The sequence below is a fragment of the Leucoraja erinacea genome, chromosome 11 (genome assembly GCF_028641065.1).
Source record: "Leucoraja erinacea ecotype New England chromosome 11, Leri_hhj_1, whole genome shotgun sequence".
Lineage (NCBI taxonomy): Eukaryota > Metazoa > Chordata > Chondrichthyes > Rajiformes > Rajidae > Leucoraja > Leucoraja erinaceus.
The window spans coordinates 9,137,228-9,146,710 of NC_073387.1; the positions used below are offsets into that span (position 1 = coordinate 9,137,228).

The following is a 9,483-nucleotide window of genomic DNA, read 5'->3' on the forward strand; positions in this document are numbered from 1 at the left end:
ATCCCAGCGCTCAAACATTCCATCTCGAGGACAAATGCAAAAACACAAAAATTGGGCTGCGCTGAGTGTGCATCTTTCCCCTGGGATCTTATTTCTGCAAGAATTAATTAATTGGACACAGTAAACATAGGGAATGCGGTTCAGTGAGACAAATGGCCACAGCAGGCTAACTTATTGCTTAACTTGAGCATCCATCCAAAGGATTTGCAGACATAACATCAACACCTATCTCTGGTTCTTAGTTTCCCCCACACCCACCCCCTCCACAAATTGGACTGATTAAGACGTTTGAAATCTGCTCAGCAAAAGGCAGCCATTTTAACCATTTAACCATATAACAATTACAGCACGGAAACAGGCCATCTCGACCCTTCTAGTCCGTGCCGAACACATATTCTCCCCTAGTCCCATATACCTGCGTTCAGACCATAACCACCCATTCCTTTCCCGTCCATATAACTATCCAATTTATTTTTAAATTATAAAAACGAACCTGCCTCCACCACCTTCACTGGAAGCTCATTCCACACAGCCACCACTCTCTGATTTAGGCCTAGTCTGTGCAATAATCTCCAATGAGAATGGCTTACTTGGTTAAGTGAATAGATTATCTAATAAGTAAACATAATCCAATAAAAGTAACCTGAAAAAAACTACAATGGTTACTGAAAAGAACTCTAACTGCTTAAAATGCCTGGAGAAACCATCCCAATGGTACCAACGCTATTCTATTTGGAAATAATAACATTTTTCAAATGACCTTAAAACATTGTGTGACATCCCGTTAAGAACAAGCATACTCTCCAAATGACTGCCCTTCCTAGTGCCAAGCCTACTTAGGTCAGATCTCCATTTCCTGTCACTCTATCATTAAATCAGTTCACAACATACTTGATGCTATTCAACAGCAAAGACTCAGTCATAAAAGATATTCAAGAGGAAAAGGCGAGTGTTTCCACCAAATGTGCAACATTAACTTTGACCCGACTCCTATCCCGAATTGAATCTAATAACATGCTTCATGAATTTGCAAGCCTTGGGTAAAATACCTTTTTTTTTAAAATCTATTGCAACTTGCCATTTGGTGTATGGACCACCCTGCCTTGGTCACAAATGTGTTCAGATCATCCTTGACATATCCAGTTATAATCTGGGCCTATTGAGATGACAGGAAATTCCCCTCACTTTGGTGGTTAAAAAATATACATAACTGTTTCCGTGAGATATTTAAGTTGTCTTCATCCCGAATCAGACACACCAACACTCCATTATCAGATCCAAACCGACCACAGTGCAAACACAATTGGAGAAATACAAAATAAAGAAAATGCTGGAAAATCTCAGCAGGTCAGGCAGCGTCTCTGGAGAGAGACAGAACCAAAGCCAAGTGAAGTCTGAAAAGGACACACCCAAAACCAGTGTGCAATTTACAATGTGATCCAAATCCAACTCATCACATGCACATTTCTTGGCATGGAAACATGGCAGAATAAGCTTTACAAGAGGAAGACCTCAAAAGGAGGAGTGGTCGCACAAAAAAAAACATTTGTGATTTATGTGAAAATTCTGAAAGCAAAGCATTAAAGACCATATCAGGCAAAAGCTGAGAGTACAGGCATTTAACATGCGTACAGGAAAACCAAAGTCAGGAAGAGAAACATTTGGCAACATTGAAGAGATGGCTGGCTAAGTAGCCACTTGAAATAGCGACAGCAGAGCTTGTGTGCTTCGTTGTCACCTTCTCCTAGCTAACAATGATCTATTCTACATTATCTAATCTTTATCCCCTTCATGCCTCGTTTTCACACCTTACACTTCCTTATCTCTGTCTCCCTCTCCCCGACTCAGTGTGAAGAAGGGTCTCGACCCGAAACATCACCAATTCCTCTCAAGATGCTGCCTGTCCGCTGAGTTACTCCAGTATACCGTGTCTATTTTTGGTGTAAACTAGCATCTGCAGTTCCTTCCTACAAGGTACAGCTGCAAGTGGGTGGAAGAGAGGAAAAGATGCAAGGAGGCAAAGCAATGAGGGAAGAGGCCTTAGTGCAAGGCAGCTGATGTCTTGCAAATCCAGTGACGAAGTTTCCACAACTGTGTGATTGCAGCTTGCACATTCTCTCAGTGACCACATCAGCCCGGGTTGCTCCGGTTTCCTACCACATCCCGAACGCAAGCAGCTGCTGTAAATTGCCCCAAGGTAAGAGGTAGAGTCCAAGAGGAGTTGATAGGAATGTGGGGAGAAAAAACAGTAATTGGTGTAAATGGGTGGGTAATAGTTACCAGGGACTTGGAGGCCTGAAGGCCCCGATTCTGTGCTTTATAATTCTTGATTATTTCCTGAAACATCTATGGACTGGGGCCAAATTGTGCAATATGGAAACGTATTACTGAAACTAACAACCATCTTGAGCATTGTTAGATAACCTTAAAAATTAGCAAAGGTAACAGGCAGTCCAGGGAACCAGCTGCGCCTTCCAGCACTGGCTTGTGGTTCATTTTTTTCCCTTTTTAATCCTTTTCTGTTGCATCAGGCAAGGCAGTGTTAACATAATGAGTGCAGCTGACATCTTAGCAACAAAGTATAGGCCACAAGAATAGTGATGAGGAACTTTGTACCTCAATCCTACTTCTAAGGGAACCACTAACAAACCACAAGCACAAATATGGCGAAAAGGCATCTACAGTGCTCTCCATAATGTTTTGGACAAAGACCCATCATTTATTTATTTACCTCTGTACCACACAATTTGAGATTTGTAATAGAAAAAAAAAAAAAATCAATTGTGGTTAAGGTGCACCTTGTCAGATTTTATTAAATCAGACCTCATTAGTCTGAAGAAGGGTTTCGGCCCGAAACGTCGCCTATTTCCTTCGCTCCATAGATGCTGCTGCACCCGCTGAGTTTCTCCAGCAATTTTGTGTATCTCAGATTTTATTAAATGCCTTTTTATGCATTTTGGTTTCACCATGTGGAAATTACACCTGTGTTTATACATAGTCCCCCCATTTCAGGGCACCATAATGTTTGGGACACATGGCTTCACAGGCGTTTGTATTTGCTCAGGTGTTAATTGCCTCCTTCATGCAGGTATAAGACAGCTCTCAGCACCTAGTCTTTCCTCCAGTCTTTCCATCACATTTGGAAACTTTTATTGCTGTTTATCAACATGAGGACCAAAGTTGTGCCAATGAAAGTCAAAGAAGCCATTATGAGACTGAGAAACAAGAATAAAGTTGTTAGAGACATCAGCCAAACCTTAGGCTTACCAAAATCAACTGTATGGAACATCATTAAGAAGAAAGAGAGCACTGGTGAGCTTACTAATCGCAAAGGGACTGGCAGGCCAAGGCAGACCTCCACAGCTGAATTCCCTCTATAATAAAGAAAAATCCCCAAACACCTGTCCAGCAGATCAGAAACACTCTTCGAAAATCAGGTGTGGATTTATCAATGACCACTGTCCGCAGAAGACTTCATGAATAGAAATATAGAGGCTACACTTTTAGATGCAAACCACTGGTTAGCTGCAAAAATAGGATGGCCAGGTTACAGTTTGCCAAGAAGTACGTAAAAGAGCAACCACTGTTCTGGAAAAAGGTCTTGTGGACAGATGAGACAAAGGTTAACTTACATCAGAGTAATGGCAAGAGCAGAGTATGGAGGAAAGAAGGAACTGCCCAATATCCAAAGCATACCACCTCATCTGTGAAACAGTGGTGGGGGTGTTATAGCCTGGGCATGTATGGCCGCTGAAGGTACTGGATCACTTATCTTCATTGATGATACAACTGTTGATGGTAGTAGCATAATGAATTCTGAAGTGTATAGACACATCCCATCTGCTCAAGTTCAAACACCTGATCTGAATCCAACTGAGCATGCCTTTCATATGCTGAAGAGAAAACTGAAGGGGACTAGCCCCTCAAAACAAGCATAAGCTAAAGATGGCTGTGATACAGGCCTGGCAGAGCATCACCAGAGAAGACATCCAGCAACTGGTGATGTCCATGAATCGCAGACTTCAAGCAGTCACTGCATGCAAAGGACATGCAACAAAATACTAAACATGACTACTTTCAGTTACATGGCATTGCTGTGTCCCAAACATTATGGTGCCCTGAAATGGGGGGGGGGGGGGGGGGGGGGGGGGGGGGGGGGGGGGGGAGAAGAGTATGTATAAACACTGCTGTTATTTCTACATGGTGAAACCAAAATGTATAAAAATGGCGTTAATTACAATCTGACAATGTGCACTTTAACCACTTGTGATTTTTTTTTTCTATTACAAATCTCAAAATGTGGAGTAGAGGCAAATAAATAAATGATGGGTCTTTGTCCAAAACATGGAGGGCATTGCAGCTCCATAAATGAAAAACTGTTGAGGATTGCAACTAAAACTTCATTTTTTCCTTAAATAATTTATAGATACAGTTACCAATTCATTCTTGGAAGTCAGAAGCCACTTCAAGGGAGATTCTGTTTATAATTCATATGCCACAAATACAAATCAATCTTTAAGATCTGTCACATGCTAGCCTCGTGAAAAACCAAGTTCTGCCCATAGAACAGATTCTCTGTTGCTTTCAAACTGCAGGAGGGGGTGAGAAAGTGAAAGTAATGCTTTGATCTAGAATGGAAATTATTATCACTCCCATGGAAGTGGACAGGGAATGAAGAGTCTGTGCCCCTCCCACTCTCTTGCCATCTTGCTTCCCCTTCCATTTAAAAAATAAAACTTCCAGAAATTGTGGCCCACACCACCTGCCAGTTAACGTCCACATGAACCTGCCAATATAAGATCAAGATCCAGCACATTCTCTCAGGTGGGAGTGAAAGACGGCAAACCACCATTACAAATCATAGCACGGTGACATGATATCTCATCAAATAGACTGCCACCTCAAACAGCCCCAGAAATACAAGTTTGATCCTAACCTTGGGTGCTGTCTTGTGTGGAGTCTGCAGGTAACCAAAAGGCTTTCCCCCCTCATCCCAGATTAGTGCTACTTGGGTAATTAGGGATTGCAATTTACCCCTTAATGTAGGCAGCTGGCAGAAGAACTATAGTTTATTGTTACTTGTACTAAGGTACAGTGAAAAGCTGTTGTTGCGTTCTATCCAGTCAGCAGAAAGGCAATACATGCTGACAATCGAGGAGTGAATTGGCATGTGAAAGAATTGGTTGCGTGGATACAGGGGAGAAGCAACAAGCTCTACTGGGAGCATGCATGGGCCAAAAGGGCATTTGGATGAAGAAGTGACTGCAGGCAATACTCCCCACCACAGCCAATAATACAACTTCATCACCACCTTACAGGATCTGGAAAAACTATTCACTCGTCCAAAATTAACATCAGTGACCAAAAGGTTCTTGGTTGCAAGTGAAGCATCCCCTCCAGAGGTTGAGATGATGCAATAAAATGAAAGTTCCTTTTCCTCTGCACAATGAAGTCTTATTCATTGCTCTGAAAAGCCGCCAAGGATGGTTGGAGAAGCCAGACATCGGGAGTTTATCAATAAACTGGTGACGGTACCTTGAAAGTTATATTGCTCCCTTGATACCTTTGTCAAGCTTCATGCACTCTTGGAAACCAGGCCTTCAGCGACTGCTTTGCTTTGGCTGCCAAAGGCAGTAAAATTCGGCCCTTTGGCTTCCTGAACCGAAGCCCTCGAGAACACCTTCTTAACTGCTCATTACACGGCCCACATTATAGGATCGGCACAGAGCCAAAACGTGTTGCAGCCAAACACCAACTGGATCACACTGCTGTTGCGTGCAGTTCACTCTCCACAAGGGAACAGTTCTAAGGTATGCGTCGATTAACTGCATCATTGGGATGGACAGCGAGCATGGAGCAATGCGCTTAAACTTAATTTAGCCTGGAAAGGCAAGAGCATGCTTCTTTAAAATGTGCACTTCCCACTGTACGAGGTAATTCAAGAGCTCTCCCAAGTTTAAAAAAAAATTAAACTCGTGGTAAGCACGTAGAATGTACGCAGCGGGTACGTCGGAGCTCGGGGACGTCTCTTAGCGGCTCGTAACGCTAACGGCAGGTACTCGGGAAACGCGGTAAGCTCGTGAAGACTTTTCAACATGTTGAAAAATGTCTACGAGAGCCCCGAGTACCTACGAGTGGCTATTACTGTAATTCTTTGAGTTTGAATCAGGGGAAACGTGGGAGAACTCTTGAATTAGCTCGTACAGTGGGACAGCCCCTTTACCCTTAGTCAAGTCAGGATGGGGAGCGGGAAGATTCGACTAACTAATTGCAATCTATCGCTGGGTCAATTCCAATTTTCAGATCTCCTCAGAGTTAAATATACAAGCGAGTTGGACATAAATGTAGATGAGTTGGTGGTTACCTTGAATGACGCCAGAAGTGGTGGTGGAGGTAGATATGATAGCGGCTTTTAGATAGGCACACAGATAGGCAGAGACTGGATCATGTGCAGGCAAAGGAGATTAGATTAACCTGCCATCATGGACATTAGACCAAAAGGGTCCCGTTCCTGTGCTATATTGTTCAATGTTTAAAGTTAGTGATAAAAGCAACACAAAAACAGGTCCTTCAGCACGATGCATCAGCTCATGCCAACCATTAACCATCCATTTACAATAATCCTACATTCCTATCAACTTCTCCAGATTTGGTTTCTCACCTACAACTCAAGGGCATTTTATAGAAGCCAATTAACTACCCACCTGCAAGTCTTCATGATACGGGTGGAAACCGAAGCACCAGGAAGAAACCACAGTCAAAGGAAAAGTACGCAAACATTTGCATCGACTGCTCCCGACATCTGAATTGAATCGGGGTCTTGGTCATAGGGATGCAGTTCTTCTACACCACTGTGGTATCCATAATGCCCATCTTGCTTAATCACACGTGAAAGTGACTTCTTGCATGCTCTGGCACATTGTCAAAAATTAGGGATCAGTGCGGAAAAGTAAAATTTTCAGAAGCAGTGGCTGAAAAGCAAAACCTTTACCGGTAATGAGTTCATAAGTGATAGGAGCAGAAATAGGCCATTCAGCCCATCAAGTCTACTCCGTTATTCAATCATGGCTGATCTATCTTTCCTTCCTCACCCCATTCTCCCGCCTTCTCCCCATAACCCTTGACACCCTTATCATAATATAATAACCTTAATCGTAATAAAGTTCAGGACCAATCAAGCCAGGAAAGTGAGTAGAGCAAGTCGGAGACCGAATGGACGGCCAATAAGGAGAACTTGCATTCATAGAGGGAATTTTACAATCTCAGTTTATCCAAAGCTCTTCACAGTCAATTATATTGGTTTGAAGTGCAGTCAATACTGTTTTGCAGACAAATACAGTGGCCAATTTTCTGATTAGGACACTAGAACATCAATAAAATACACAGCCACATTATTTATCTTTGTGGTAAATACATATAATAATAGCATAACTGACTAGATCAAGTAATATCAAGGGATGTTTTACCAGTTTATTGACTCGTCTACAGTGCCATTCATATGTCCTTTGACCAGTGGGTATTTAAGACAGGATTTTCACCCAGGACTAGGTTAGAGTGATAATTATTAACTCTCCTGAAAATGTTTAAAAATCTCAATGGCAGTGACAGCTTTTAAATTCATTCCCATCACTGCCACCCCTTGCCTCCGTAAAATACCTAACCATCAGAAAATGCTGCAAGAATCGATTTCCTTGGTTGGACCAGCAATGTGAATAAGTAGTTCCTCCCTGTGCATCACTTCAATCCATAAAGTTGAGGGCCAGAATTAGAAATCAACTGAAACATATGCACAAAGGAATGGACACAATGCATATGGACTAGGATTTGGACATTTTGTCCCCTCAAATTGAAGAAGGGTTCCAACTCAAAACGTCACGCACCCATGTACTCTCGAGATGCTGCTTGACTTGTTGGGCTACTCCAGAACTGTGTCAACCTTGTATTTAAGTTCACAGCTGATCTCATTGTAAGCTGCTCTTCTCATTTCATCTGGCCACAATGACCCTTTACTCTTGCCCATAGGAACCCATTTACCACTGGCATAAAAAAAAAATTCTGAGACTGCTTTCACTGCAAAGGTTAATGATCTGGAACCTGCAAATGATTTATCCAATTGCGTCAGCTCAGAGCACCACCATTTCCATCCACAGTCTTCGTCAGGCGGTGGAAGTTAAACAACCATGGTTAAAAGGTGACAATATAATTAGCTAATTGGGTCATTGACCCATTTCAGATGGAGATTGATTGCTTGTGGAACAACCACCAACTAGCAGCTCCATGTGGCATTTACTTATCCAAGGGCCAGGACGCTATGACAATATACAAATGTCCTCACTAGATATGGTTAACCACTCTCCACCACTGGGCTTCTCATGGAGTCCACTTAGTGAGCATCAACATCCTACATCTATGCTGCAGAATCGGTCACCAATTCTGGCACCAATTTTGATTCAATGAAGGTGGCACATCATTAATTTCAATGAAAAAGAGAGAGGCAAGCTGTAGGTAACTTTATTTTTATGTAAGCAAATTATAAAAAATACAAAATGTAGATTTAAGTAAGAACTGCAGATGCTGGAAAAATTGAAGGTAGACAAAAAAAAAAGCTGGAGAAACTCAGCGGGTGACTCAGCATCTGTGGAGCGAAGGAATAGGCGACTTTTCGGGTCTCAACCCGAAATGTCGCCTATTCCTTCGCTCCATAGATGCGAACTCCATATCATATATCTATGTATCTACATATCGTTTGAAAATGTTGACAGCTTGCCAAGTCAGAGTACAGCTTGGTCAGCTGTCAACAGAAAATTGAATTTGTGGATGGTATTTGCATTGACCCCAAGGTGCCTCAAGGTAATTTATATATAATTTGAAATGATTATGAAAACCATCATCTACCAGACTTGATTTAATGCAACAGAGCAGGTGACTGTTCAATGATCTGCCCTGGGTATGCATGAACTTGTTGCTCAGCATCAAGCCAGGCTTCATTTTGCCAGGAGATTCTGGGTCACCACTTCATTCACCAGATGCAATTCAAATAGAGAACCAGCCATGTATTTTGCAAAAGCCTATGCAATTTCCCTCTTTGTACACCAAATACCACACAAGCTAAATATTTCAGTATTGCCAAAGAACTCCATAAAAGTTGCATCGCCCGAGACCTGGGTTCGATCCCGACTATGGGTGCTGTCTGTACGGAGTTTGTACGAGCTCCCCGTGACCCAAGTGGGTTTTCTCACAAATTGTCCCTAGTGTGCGTAGGGTAGTGCAAATGTACGGGGCAGTCGCTGCTCGACACAGACTCGGTGGGGCCGAAGGGCCTGTTTCCACGCAGTATCTCTAAACTCAACCAAAATCTAAATGCGTTAGTTGGTGCATAAAATGCAACATAACTATGCACTTAATTACTTTTCATAAGGTTGAGATCATCTCAAAGTGCTTCCCAGCCAATGAATTACTTCATCAAGAGTTATCATTGCATAG

At 42.4% G+C, this 9,483-nt stretch overlaps 1 protein-coding gene across 1 annotated transcript in view; it reads right to left on the reverse strand.

Annotated features, from left to right (window-relative positions):
- Positions 1–9,483, reverse strand: part of LOC129701888 (dihydropyrimidinase-related protein 3-like) — a 202,377-nt gene that overhangs the window by 100,700 nt on the left and 92,194 nt on the right. The window lies entirely within an intron of this gene.